Raw genomic sequence first — 12098 nt, forward strand, 5'->3', positions numbered from 1 at the left:
GTCCATGGGGTCATGAAGAGTCGGACACGACTGGGCAACTTCACTTTCACTTTTCACTTTCATGCATTGGAGAAGGAAATGGCAACCCACTCCAGTGTTTTGGCTGGAGAATCCCAGGGACGGGGGAGCCTGGTGGGCTGCCATCTATGGGGTCACACGGAGTTGGGCACGACTGAAGCGACTCAGCAGCAGAACATTGGGGTAAAGCAATTATCTTTCAATTAAAAATAATTTAGAAAAATTTCAGAAGAGAGAACGCAATCCCAATCACTCTTCTTCCCAAACTGTGTCAAAGCTAGAGGTGTTGTTTGGTCCAGGTTGGGACACATTGACACACTGCTATGCAGCGGCCATCAGCGTGTCCTTGGACACGTTTCATGTGACTGGCCTGTATGTGCCTGCATTTCTGCAGTTTACCGTGGAATGTTACAGTATCTGGTTATTCTCCTCATGTGCTGCTCATCCAGCTCCAAAGAGCTGGAGTCTCCTTTGGTGGCTTCCTTTCTGGATTCTAGAAGCCTCTTGAGAGCAGAGCTGTTTTGAACGTGTGTGTAGCCCCCTCTATGCCTTGCACACAACAGGCATTCAGGTTTGTCCATAATGATGATGGTCATTGCTGGGGCTTCCAGTTTGCAAGGGTGGAGGTCCATCGGCACCGTTTGCCTGTGATGAGGACTGAGTCTAGTTGGCAGACAAAATGACAACCAGCGATTCATTGCCGGAGCCCTTGGAGCAGATACGATTAATGCTGAGACATGAAGATGAGTAAGGCGGCCCAGCCCTCCGACTTTGTGGCTTAATAGGGGTAAAGGCCTTGCAAATCCTGGGAACCTGTGGTGTGGGGAATACGTGCTGTTAGTGGCTGAGTGGGGAAGCAGCTCCAAATCGGACTGTCTGTATGAGCGTATGCTTTGGGTGCAGAGGGGTGTGTTTTACCCTCCGCAGCTCTGTCACTGGAAACGCTCCTATCCGTGCTGTCAAACTAAGCCTTACATAAGTCAAATCTTAAATATAATACAATGTTATTTATTTGTAAGCTTTGAATCTTAACACTATCCCCCGCTGCTTCCAGTCAGTCAAACAGAATGCTTGGTTCCTTTCTTTGTAATATCAATAGCGCTAGAGTGTATTTAGACAAAGAGGCAGAACTAGCCTATGGCTCCTAGGTCATCAGGGCAGCCTTGTTGGTCAGAATATATGACTGACTTTCCATCTGGAAGTCAACTTGAATGCTCCCGCTTTTTTTTTTTTTTTTTCAGTACTCCCATTTTTGAGAGGGAAAAGAAATTGATAACTAGTTCCCTAGCTGCTCAAATGTGTGGATTATAACTAGACACAGGGACTAGGGCACATGTCTGTTTCAGGGTTTCCCAGGAAAGCCCTAGAATCCGCAAAAATGATCTTCTGGAATTTGAAAACAATTCTGGTAAAAGTCCTTTATTGTGATATTGATGATTGCAGTCTAATGTAGAAGAAATCAGCTTACTTTGACAGGGAAGACACTCACATACAAAAAATGTCATTGGTAGTTTTACTCCAGAGTTTTAGCCCAAGTAGAATCCCACGTGACTGTTAACAGTCTGATGCTAATAAGGATTTGGGGGTGAGTCATCATCTCGGTGGCTGCCCCTTCTCCCGTTATGCCTGCTCCAGTCTCCTGAATCAGCTTCTCTGATTTCCTTATGGTGCCTCAGCCCTGCCTGTCACACAGGACAAAGGTCTTTGAACACCGAGTGACCCTTGTCGACTCTGTACCGTGAGCATGGGATCACAAGGGCCCCCCTTTTAATGAGTTCTGTGCGGTAGAGCTAGCTGCTGGCTAGAATTCCCTCCTTTTGCCCTCCCCTCCAGGAGGCAAGGTTTAGCCTGACTCTGCACAGCAGGCAAACAGGGCCCTTGGAAATGAGTCTCATTATTGAGATCAGCTGTGAAGAGGGCCTGCATGTAAAGGAAAGACTCTGAAGCTAGGAGATGTGTTCAAATCTTTGGTAATAAGGAATATGAAGAGCAGAACAAGTCGTGTGAACAACTAGCATTTTCTCTGCTTTTCCTTATTTATCCTCCCCTTAAAATTGCAAGTGAGTCTTGTCTTTGTGACCCCAAATTTGAAATAAATACAAATCCAGAGTGAAAGGGTATTCAGTTTTCCTGGGAAGAGAAACTCCCTTTGTGTGTGTGTGTGTGTGAAGCCATTTCAAAATTTTAAAAATTTCCTGTACGGTGTAAAGTCAAGTCCTGTGTGTCACTGTGTGCTTGCTGAGCATCCCCTCCCCCCATCGTAAACCAGACCCTGGGAGCAACACTGCTCACTCATCATCCCACAGGAAACACAACAACTCAAAACTTGAAAATTCAGAAATTCCTTCACCTGCTTCCTCAACAAAAGGATGTGGTGGGTAGTGAGTCTAGGGTTTTGCTTAGAAAACCAGTGACATTTAAAGAAAAATTAGAGTCATTTGCTCTGTTCTGTAGCCTAGTCCTGAAACATCATCACTGATGGAAAAATATTTTATATAGGTACATTTTACTCTTTTTTATGACAATATACAATTTACACAAAGTTGATCATATGCACAAGAACACTACATAAAATGAACCTAGAATGTGAGGGGAAATTTTTTCATCCGCTTTAACGACAAATGCCTGAAGATGTAATACCACTCCCTCTGTGAGTTAGATTAAATATAGGAGCCTCTTTCTTCAGGAGGGAGCCGGCAAGCTATTTAATTGGAGTGAAGATGAGAAGTCCTGGATTTCACGCCATGCACCCCCTGCCAGTTTTAGCCTGGTCAGCCCACAGAGGGACAGGACTGTGAGGGAACTGTGACACTGAGTGTTTTGACAGGGATCGTCTTTGTGCAAAGGCCAGTCACAACCTGAATAACGGTGCTTCCAACAAAAAGCTCACCCTCTTCACTTTCTCCAGAGTGGTGCATCTTCAGATTTCCCTGGCAGTCCAGTGGTTGGAAATCTGCTTACCAATGCAGAGGACATGGGTTTGACCCCTGATCCGGGAAGATTCCATATGCCCAGGAGCAGCTGAGCCAGGGCACCACAGCTGCTGAGCCTGGGTTCAGGAGTCTGTGCTCCACAAGAGACACCTCCACACCACAGTGAGGAGCACCCCTGCTGCCCTAACTGGAGAAAGCCTGCAGAGCAACGAAGCCCACCACAGTCAAAAATGCATTAAGTAGTTTTTAAAGTGGTCCATTTTCATTATTTTTATAGATCTGGCTTGAGAAATATTAAGATGCTAATTGCTATTGGCTAGTTTTGTTGTTTGCTATCATACCCAGAGTATTTACCTTCTTATTATGGAGTTAGCCAAAAGGTTCGTTTGGGTTTTTCCATAAGATCTAACAGAAAAACCCAGTGAACTTTTTGGCCGACCTAATAAAATGGCAGCTTAGTGCAAAGAGATTGTTCATAAACTAAATACAAACTCAGTTTCCCAGGGGAGCCAAAAAAAGAAAAGCTTTCCAAATTGCTAAGTCATCAACGTGGCTTTTCTCCCACCTTCATACACTCTACAAAGCCCTGTATGGGACATACACACACACACACACACACACCCCGTCACATCCCAACACTGTTGGTTCGCTGGGTTTCTGTTTGGGGACTGCCCATACCGCGTGTGTTATGGTTTCAAATTACTGTTTGCTCTTCTAACTTCTTGGAAGGTAAACAACTTGGAAACAGAACCGGTAGCCAAAGAAATTGGCATCTGACACCCTCTTTACCTTAATTCCTCTTACTGAGACGCACACTTGTTTTTGATGATGGGTAGTGGAAAGAAGTGATATACTTTCATGTTTTATTCTAAAGCTATTTTTTCCTCATAATTTGAACGTTATAACAGCTAGACATATATTTGTAGTTAAAATCAACCAGTTTTCTAAGCACCATACCAAATGTAAACTAAAAAGTCTAGCTGAAGGTTTTCTGGGTGAAAACTCAGTGATACCTGCAGCTTTTCTCTTACCTAAGTCTCCTTTTTCTTCCCTGTCTCCAAACACACACACGCATCTTAAAAACGAGAAGGTGGACACTTTGCTCCAAGGAAACGTGGACATGTAGGGACAAGGGGCGTCTGACTACACCGGTCGTGCGTTGGATAAGGACTGTGCATAACCTCTCCCACCCCCAAACAAACGAGGCACTGCTGTTGACAAAGTTCCTGCATTTACGTCTGGCAAAGGAAAGGCCGTTAATGCTGCCATGGATATCAATGCCATGTGTGGAGACATTTTCTATTTACAGCTTTCAGAAATCACTACTGAGCATCCAGAAACAAAGTTTCTCCCCCTTAAGGATCAAAGCCTAGATATTATTTCCAATGTTCATAAAAGGCAACTTGCTATTCAGATTTCTTAGCCTATAAAAATAAAGCCTCATTTTGTCAATTCCAAGGGCGGTTGGAAAATTATAATGCAGTGTCTGCAGTTTGCAGTAAGGTATTGGGTGCACATCTGCATCCGTAGTGATGCTATAAATTCTGCTCATTTCACTCATTTTACACTTTTATTCTCTGAAGGAAACAAGGTCTAGCAAATTCTCTTAAAAATGGCTGTGGCTAGAAGGGCTGGTGAGACTTTGCCTTTGTCTGCAAGTCTGTTTAACTACAGAGTGGGTAAAGTTTGTTTCTTTTTCAGTTTCCAATTGTTAAGAGCGAAGATACAGCCTATAATCTACTGAACAACTGATTTCATCAAATACATGTTTTAAGAAGAGCAAAGATGAAGTAAATCTCAGTCTATATTAGAGAGAAAGGGAGAGGGAGAGAAAGATTCAAAAATTGATTTGTGGCCTCACTACTAAGCCAGAGGGGACTCGGTGTGTCACTGCGGTCCCCAGAGGACCACACTCCTTGAGCAAATAAGCCTGTCTCAGAACTGTGAGGTCTTCCTTAGATTGCATCCTGACGTTTGCCTCATTCTGGTTTGAAAGTTTTCTTTCATGGCTTCCTGGGTGGCTCAGACAATAAAGAATCTCCCTGCACTGGGTCAGGAAGATCCCCTGGAGAAGGGAATGGCAACCCGCTCCAGTATTCTTGCCTGGAGAATCCCGTGGACAGAGGAGCCTGGTGGGCTGCGGTCCATGGGATCACACTGAGCCAGGCAAGACTGAGCGACTCAGCACCCACACAACAAGAGATCCAAATCTGAAATGCTCCATGTAGGAGAAACTAAAAACTTCTCAGGCCGAGGAGCTGAGGCTGAAAGAAATACAATGAACTGAGCAAAGGAAATGAAGCCCTCAGGCAAGGACAGCCTAGGGAGAGAGAGGGAGAGCTGCAAACAGAATTCTTCAGTAGGGCTTGCAGCTGGCACCTAGGAGGCCACTTTGAGCCCCTGCGACACTCCCAGGAGGCCCAGCTGGCCTGGCAAGGTGCGGGCTGGCCATGGCCCAGGAGCCCAGAAGTAGCAGCAGCAGCAACCTCCTGGCCACAAACTCCAGGAGCTGCACTGACTTTGGGCAGCCTGGCTTCAGGAGTCTTTCTGGGCTCCCCGCAGAGTGGCTCGCACATTACTAGGAAACGGATGAACTGCAGTTCTTAACTCCTGAGCACAGTCTTAGATGAGATGAAGTTGTGGCTCACAATGAGTGAAGGATAAATTGCCCTCTGGATTTGCAGCATCAGATCCAACCCAGTGGGACATTAGAGTGAGAACTGTGTTCTGCTCTATTCAAGGGCGTTTTGGCCGCCTCATAGGCACAACAAAGAGAAGAATGAAAATAAATATGTCTCTTTCAAGGTCCGCACACAGTGCTGCTCAAGGGAAATGGGAGGGAATCAAGGTGGCGGAGTACAAGGAAGTGGAACTCACCTCCTCCTGCAAATACATCAAAAATGCATCTCTATACAAACTGAGTGAAATGGGGTGCTTCACACTGCAGGAGACGAAGGAAGGATGCTGCCAGAGTGTCAGATGGCAGATGGCCATCTCCTCCCTGCAGGCACCTATGCAAACCTACAGAAGGTTTCAAACCGGTGGGTAATGGGATGAAATCCGGCTTTGAAAAACGCTGACCCGACAGCAGAGTCAGGAGAAGAGAGGCAGAAAGACTGCTGAAGCAGTGGATGCAGGAGTCCAGGTTTCAATTGTCCAAGCTGCAAAATAGAAAAGGTAGGATTTCTAGGATGGTTGTGAGAATCAAGCGGGATGCCTGACACACAGCCAACAGCAAAGAAACATCACCTCCTCCTTCGTCTCACTGGGGCTGGTAGAGTGGCGGTGGATATAAAGTACAGATGGAGTAGATACCACTTGGTAAAGAGCAACAAATGTGGCAAATACTTGGATATAAAAAATGTAAAAGAGAAAAAGAACCCAGAGGAAAACTGGAATTTTAAAGTTTAAAAATCTCGTCTTGGGATTTCCCTGGAGGTCCATTGGTTACTGACTTGGACTTTCAATGCAGGGGACGCAGGTTCCATCCTTTGTTGGGGAACTAAGATCCCACATGCCTTGTGGCCAAAAAACCAAGACATAAAACAGAAGCTATATTGTAACTCATTCAATGAAGACTTTTAAAAAAAATGGTCCGCAACAAAAAAATAGGTTTTAAAAAAAATCAGGTCTTAAATAAGAGGGGCAGGTGGAAGAGTACTAGTATTGAGAGACGGATGTGACTTTTGGACAAGGAATTTGGACTTGAACCATTACAGGGGCAGTGAGTATGGATACAGAGGTGGAGTCAGAGGTGAACTCACCTCGGAGCTCACGTTCCCCTGCCTCTCAGTTTCCCCAGACACTCCTTAGGACACCTAGCTGGGTTGTGTTTGTCAGTCTTTACTGTTCTTCTTTTAAAAGCTCCCTGGGGAGTTGTATATCCAAGCATCAGGCTCTACAAATTCTGGACCCCTGTGGGTTGAAGTCAGAAGGCAGTACCCATGGGATAAGAGGAAATAAAGAGCTAGAAGAATCCAGTTACTGTCCTCAGAGGACAAGAAGGGTCAGTAGAGGAGGCCGGAGAGACAGAAGGCCTGCAGTCAGGATGCTGCAGGGACATCAAAGGGCTGAAGGACTGAGGATGGGTCACTGGACTTGACCCTGCAAAAAAAAAAAGTGACTGATTTTAAAATGCACACTCAGTACATTGTGAGGAAGGGGGCTTGCTGAGCAAGAAGTGTCTGTAGATGCCTCATCAGGCAAGGTTAACATGAAAGAAGAGGATGCTGTTAGCGCTCCACTTTGCTATTCTGTAGTTTAAATTTTGGGCTTCCCTGGTAGCTCAGATGGTAAAGGTCTGCCTACAGTGCAGAACACCCGGGTCGGAGAAGACCCCTGGAGAAGGAAACGGCAATCCACTCCAGTGTTCTTGCCTGGGGATTCTCATGGATGGAGGAGCCTGGTGGGCTACAGTCCGTGGGTTCGGAAAGAGTCAGACACGACTGAGCGACTTCACTTTTAACTTTTGTCTCTGCGGTCAGTATTCCTTTGAGGCCATCTCTTCTGTAACAGACACTCAGCACCCCTTGAGATTTTCCGCGGTCTTCCCTGGATCTCCTTTTCTTGATGGTAGTGTAAGCCTGCTGGGCAGGATTTTGTTTGGGGGTGGGGGGTTGTTTGTTCTCCGTTTTACCCTAATAGCTTCTCGTTTTCTATCCACGTGGAGGCCAGGAATTCTGTCCTGGGAATTCAGGCGCAGTGGACCAGGGCACAAAGGCGGAAGTCCTCAGGCACCAGAAGCTGGATAAGCCCTGGTCTGTTATCTGCGAGCACAGAGCCAAAGGTAGCAATGACTTCATCCTCGCAGAGGGCACCTCCCCACCCCTGCAGCTGATTTCCCATCAGCCGCTTCGCTCGGGATGGGTTTTCTTTGATTACGCCTTTCTCACTGCCTGGCGTCACAAGTCACTTTGAAAAAAGATGCGATTAAACCGTTCCCGGGTTTCCTCCTGTGAGGGGCCTTTCCCAGACGGCTCTGTTTATCCAATCAGTCCTGGGGTGGACTTTTTCTTTTATATATAACTGAAAGGTTTCTCTTACCCCTATCGTTGAGGAGATTAAAGAAAAAAAAAAGTAACTTACCGGATGGCAGGGGCCAGGGAGAAGCTGATTTGGGAAGATACGGCCCGGCTGGGACTCGGCCCCGCGGGCTGGGACAGTTCTCCCCGGTACTGACTCCTGCTCCCGGTAGAAACAAGTGTGTTAGGCAGAGGGTGGCTTGGCACGCGTTTGTGTGTGCGCGCGGGGTTTGAGCGTGCATGAATGTGCTAATATGCGTGTGCACGCGCGTGTGCAGAGGCAATGGTGTTGGGGAGGCTGTCGCAGGCTGCTTTGTGGAGCCACTTGCCGGTTCAGAACCAGCTTGGCGCCTCCCTTTGCTGGTTCCAGGAAGACACCTGGTTCTTCTGCACAGTCCGTACCTCTCTGTCCCCTGCCGCCCCTCGACTTTCCTCGGGGGCCGCTCTGCGCCAGCCTTCGGGTGCCGGCAACCACGCCCCCGAGGTCCCGCGCAGGTGAACGCGGCAGCACCGGCGCGGGCGCTCACGGAGAGCGGAAGGGCCGAGCAGGAAGGGGCGTGCTGCCCTTTGCGGCTGGCGCTGGGAGCAGCCTGGTCTGCAGCATTGTTACCTGCGGCAGCGGCCGCGCCCCGCCCCGCGCCGCCCTGCCCCCTCGCGGTCCCGAGCTGACGAGGCTGCAGCAGCGGGGAGGAGGCGGCGGCGCCGGGAGGCTGCGGACGGGTAGGAGAGGAGCGCGCGCGGGGAGCACCGGCCGCGGGTAAGTGAGCCGTGCGGCCCCAGAGGAGCTATCGCTGCTCGGGAGTACCCGGGGACGGAGAATCCTCCACTCCGGAGGAGCGGATCAGCCCGGACCCGGTGCTGGGGCGCCGAGTCTCGGCTGTCTTGGAGCTTCACCGGGAAGGCTGGGGAGGTTTGAGCTCCCCCGACCTTGTGGCTGCAGTCGCCCGGCAGCAGAAGACAGCGATCGACCCCTAGAGGGGAAGACGCTCCGGTCTGGACGCGCTTACGTAGAACCAGATAGGTCCCCGGACGCCTCCGGGTTAAACCTCGGCTGGCTGATTGAGCTTTAGCTGTGAGGACGCGGGTAAATTGCGCTCCCACTGGATCCCCGCCCATCCAAGAGCGCGCAGCGAGGGGCGCCGCGCCGGGTCCCTGGCCAGCTGGGAGCCACGACTCGCCCCTCCTGCCAGCGGGCGCGGGGCTGGCCAGAACGGCGTCCGGGTGATGCGGGCCGACGACAAGGCGGCACTCGCACTGGCACGTCCGCTCGGCCCGTGCGAAGTTCAGGCTGGAAGTTGAACCCTGCGCTCGTCGAAGTTGAGGGAGGAAGGGGTGGGCTGGCGGGTCACCTCCAGCCGCCGCGGTGCCCCAGCTCGGGGACCCGGGGCTGCCGGTTTAATCCCCTGACCAAACACCAGGCGTCTCCCGTCTGTTCTCGCCGGCTCTGCCCCGCTCCCTTTGGCCGCTCCGCACTGCGGCCGCGAGGCTCTTTCCCCCGCGCCCCGGACTCGGACCCCGCGCCTGGGAAAGCGTCTCTGCGGAGATTCGAGAAGCGGGCGGAACCCGCAAACCCGGAGACCCCCTCCTTTAGCGTCAAGCCCAGTGACACCTCCCCTAGTGAGCGAGCCCCCCACTCCGCTTGCGGGAGCCGGGCTCGGCGGCGGGGCGGGGCCCCGGGGGTCGGCGGGGGCCCCGGAGGCGCGGGGCGGAGTCGCCGACCCCAGCCGGGCCAGGGAGGGGCGCGTCGGTGCGGTGGCTGCTCCGGGACCTTCTGCCGGAGGACTCTCGCCCGGCGCTCCCGGGAGGCGCGGGGTCCGGCCGGGCCCCGGCGTCCGCCCGACGGGCCCGCGTGTCCCAGCGTCGAGGGCGGCCCGGCCTCCCGGCGCGCGCCCCGGGCCCGCCGCGGAGCCTGCGCGGCGCGTGGGGGCGTCTCTCTGGGCCGCGCACCGGCGCCCTCGCCCTCACCCTCCCGCCGCCGCCCAGATAAGGACGCGCAGGCGCCGGCGGCCCAACCGGCACTGGCCCAACGGGGCTCCCCGGGGACTCGGGCGGAGGCAGCGCCCTCGGAGCCTTTCGTGCGGCCGGGCCGGTGGCGCTTCGGTGAGTGGCTGGGGCGGGACACGAGCCGGGGGTTGGGGATGGAAGGACGCGGTGGACCGCTCGCCAGTGCAGAGACCTGGGGAACTGCTGGGTCTTCAGAAAGAAATTGGGTCCCGGTGTCCCTCACGCCGACTCCTCGGGAGTGCATTTTCAAACAGCTGTTTGCATAGAAACTGCCCCTGGGGTTTGACTGTCTGTGGCCCCCTCTCCTGACCCACGGTTGTCTTCCTGGAATGAATCCCGAGCGCTTCTTTCTCTTTCGAGCATCCTTGGGCGCCTGTGTGCCTTTTTCTTTTTTTCCCCCCTCTCCCTCTTGGTTTGGGGACATTGAGAGAAGCTGAAAATGTACATTCAAAACACAGGCGTTTTTCCCTCTGCTCCCACGGTGTTGCGCTCAGGGGTGTCTGTGGATTGTTGTGCGACAGCGGATTAACTGCGAGGACTGAAAGTATCTTGGGTTCTTCACTGCTGGTGAAAGTGCCAAGGTGAAGAACTGGTTGGGTGTTGTCAGCTCTGGTTCCACTGTGTGGTTGACGTTTTGTGTTCAATAATCAAGAAAGGTTTTGAAAGATAGATGATGGGGGGAGGCGTTTTCCCAGTAAGTTGGTGGGAGCAGACATTCCGTGTTTTACAATTGACTGTTCCTTCCCCACCCTCTCCTCTCCCCCCAAATAAAACAGAGCTGTGGGTTCCTCTGCCTCTTCTCTCCACACCCGGCTTGCTCTGCCCCCGTTTGTCATCAGAAGGGTGTGGGACAGCCTTTCCTCCCATCTCATCTGTGACACAAGTCAGGAATCAAAGGGAGAGGTTTTTCTGGTAGGTTTTCCCTGGCCTTTACTTTTGCTTATTGTTGACCTAGCGGCTGAGTGATCAGCTGAGCCACAGGGCCCTACTAACCCTCTTTCAGGAAAGCTCTGAGCCCCGAAGGACCTTTCAGGAACACGTTCTCCTCCTAAATACACTGTGAAATGAAATACACTTATCCTTTTCTTCCCTGCCACCCACTCCCTTCAAGAGCTTCAACACTGTTTCTGACACCGAGAGCAAAGGCAAGAGTTGGGCTCCTCTGAAGACCCTTATAAACATTCTTATTCTAAGACTTTTTGCTTACTGATCAGCTCGAACATCCCCTTATTAAAAACCCATAGTTGGAAGATGCTCAGCTGAGCTACAACCTCCCCAGGAGGGACCTCCACTTGGATTTACCCCCAGTGGGTCCTGATTAGCAGTCAGGGGACTTGAAGTTCTCATCTAAAGAGACGGATTGTGACACCTCTATGATTTACTCAGGGCTGGGCATTTGTCAACCTTAGCAGCCGTCCCCCCTGCTGCTGAGGTCCCCAACCTGTAGGTGAAATGTTAAATACAAGCCTGTCTCTCTTTGCCCTGGGGGAGATTGATGAGACACTTGACATTTTCCAGATAGAGCCCAAAGCTCATTCCATTGTCCGGAAGGCAGCTGCCCACTGTGTGAAGCAGTCTGCTTCGGGGCTGCGTCACCTGGGTTCTCGCGGGCTTGGAGAGTACACCTTTACATCTGTACTGCGGACAAGCTGTAATCTGGCACTTTGTGTGTCCTCCGTTTTAGTATCTCATGGGACTGTGGAAAGGGTTAGAATGTCTGTCTGCACTTTCTTTTTCCTGCCATCTCTTTGACATTGGAAATCCTGGCCCAAGGGGGAAGCCCTGTCAAAGCCCCATTGAGGCTCCTAGCAAAAGCATTAGCATCTTAGCTAATCATTGCTGGAGAACTCATTCATTAGAAGCTGTTGGGGGCCTAGGATCCTTGTATGTTACCCTGGGAAAAAATTAGCCAGACAACATACCAGGCACAATGTTGTAAATTTTCTTTTGTTCCTTTAACTGTCTAAAATAGCATTCTTTCTCAAGACAGAATAGTGGTTAGAATCCTGCCCATGCAAAACCAACTAGTGTCACTTTTTACTTTGACAAGCTTTAAGCTTGTACTTCCTCTACAGAAAAGGCTACACTCAAAAGAACCTATGTGCTTGGGGCTTTGGTATTA

General features: G+C 50.9%; 1 protein-coding gene across 1 annotated transcript in view; it reads left to right on the forward strand.

Annotated features, from left to right (window-relative positions):
• FHDC1 (FH2 domain containing 1) overlaps window positions 7841-12098 on the forward strand; it is a 43205-nt gene continuing 38947 nt past the window's right edge. The window contains exon 1 of the mRNA XM_018061609.1: window positions 7841-8729. The gene's annotated coding sequence lies outside the window, so the exon portion shown is untranslated. The remainder of the gene's footprint in view (window positions 8730-12098) is intronic.

Source organism: Capra hircus, chromosome 17 (genome assembly GCF_001704415.2).
Source record: "Capra hircus breed San Clemente chromosome 17, ASM170441v1, whole genome shotgun sequence".
NCBI classification, from domain to species: domain Eukaryota; kingdom Metazoa; phylum Chordata; class Mammalia; order Artiodactyla; family Bovidae; genus Capra; species Capra hircus.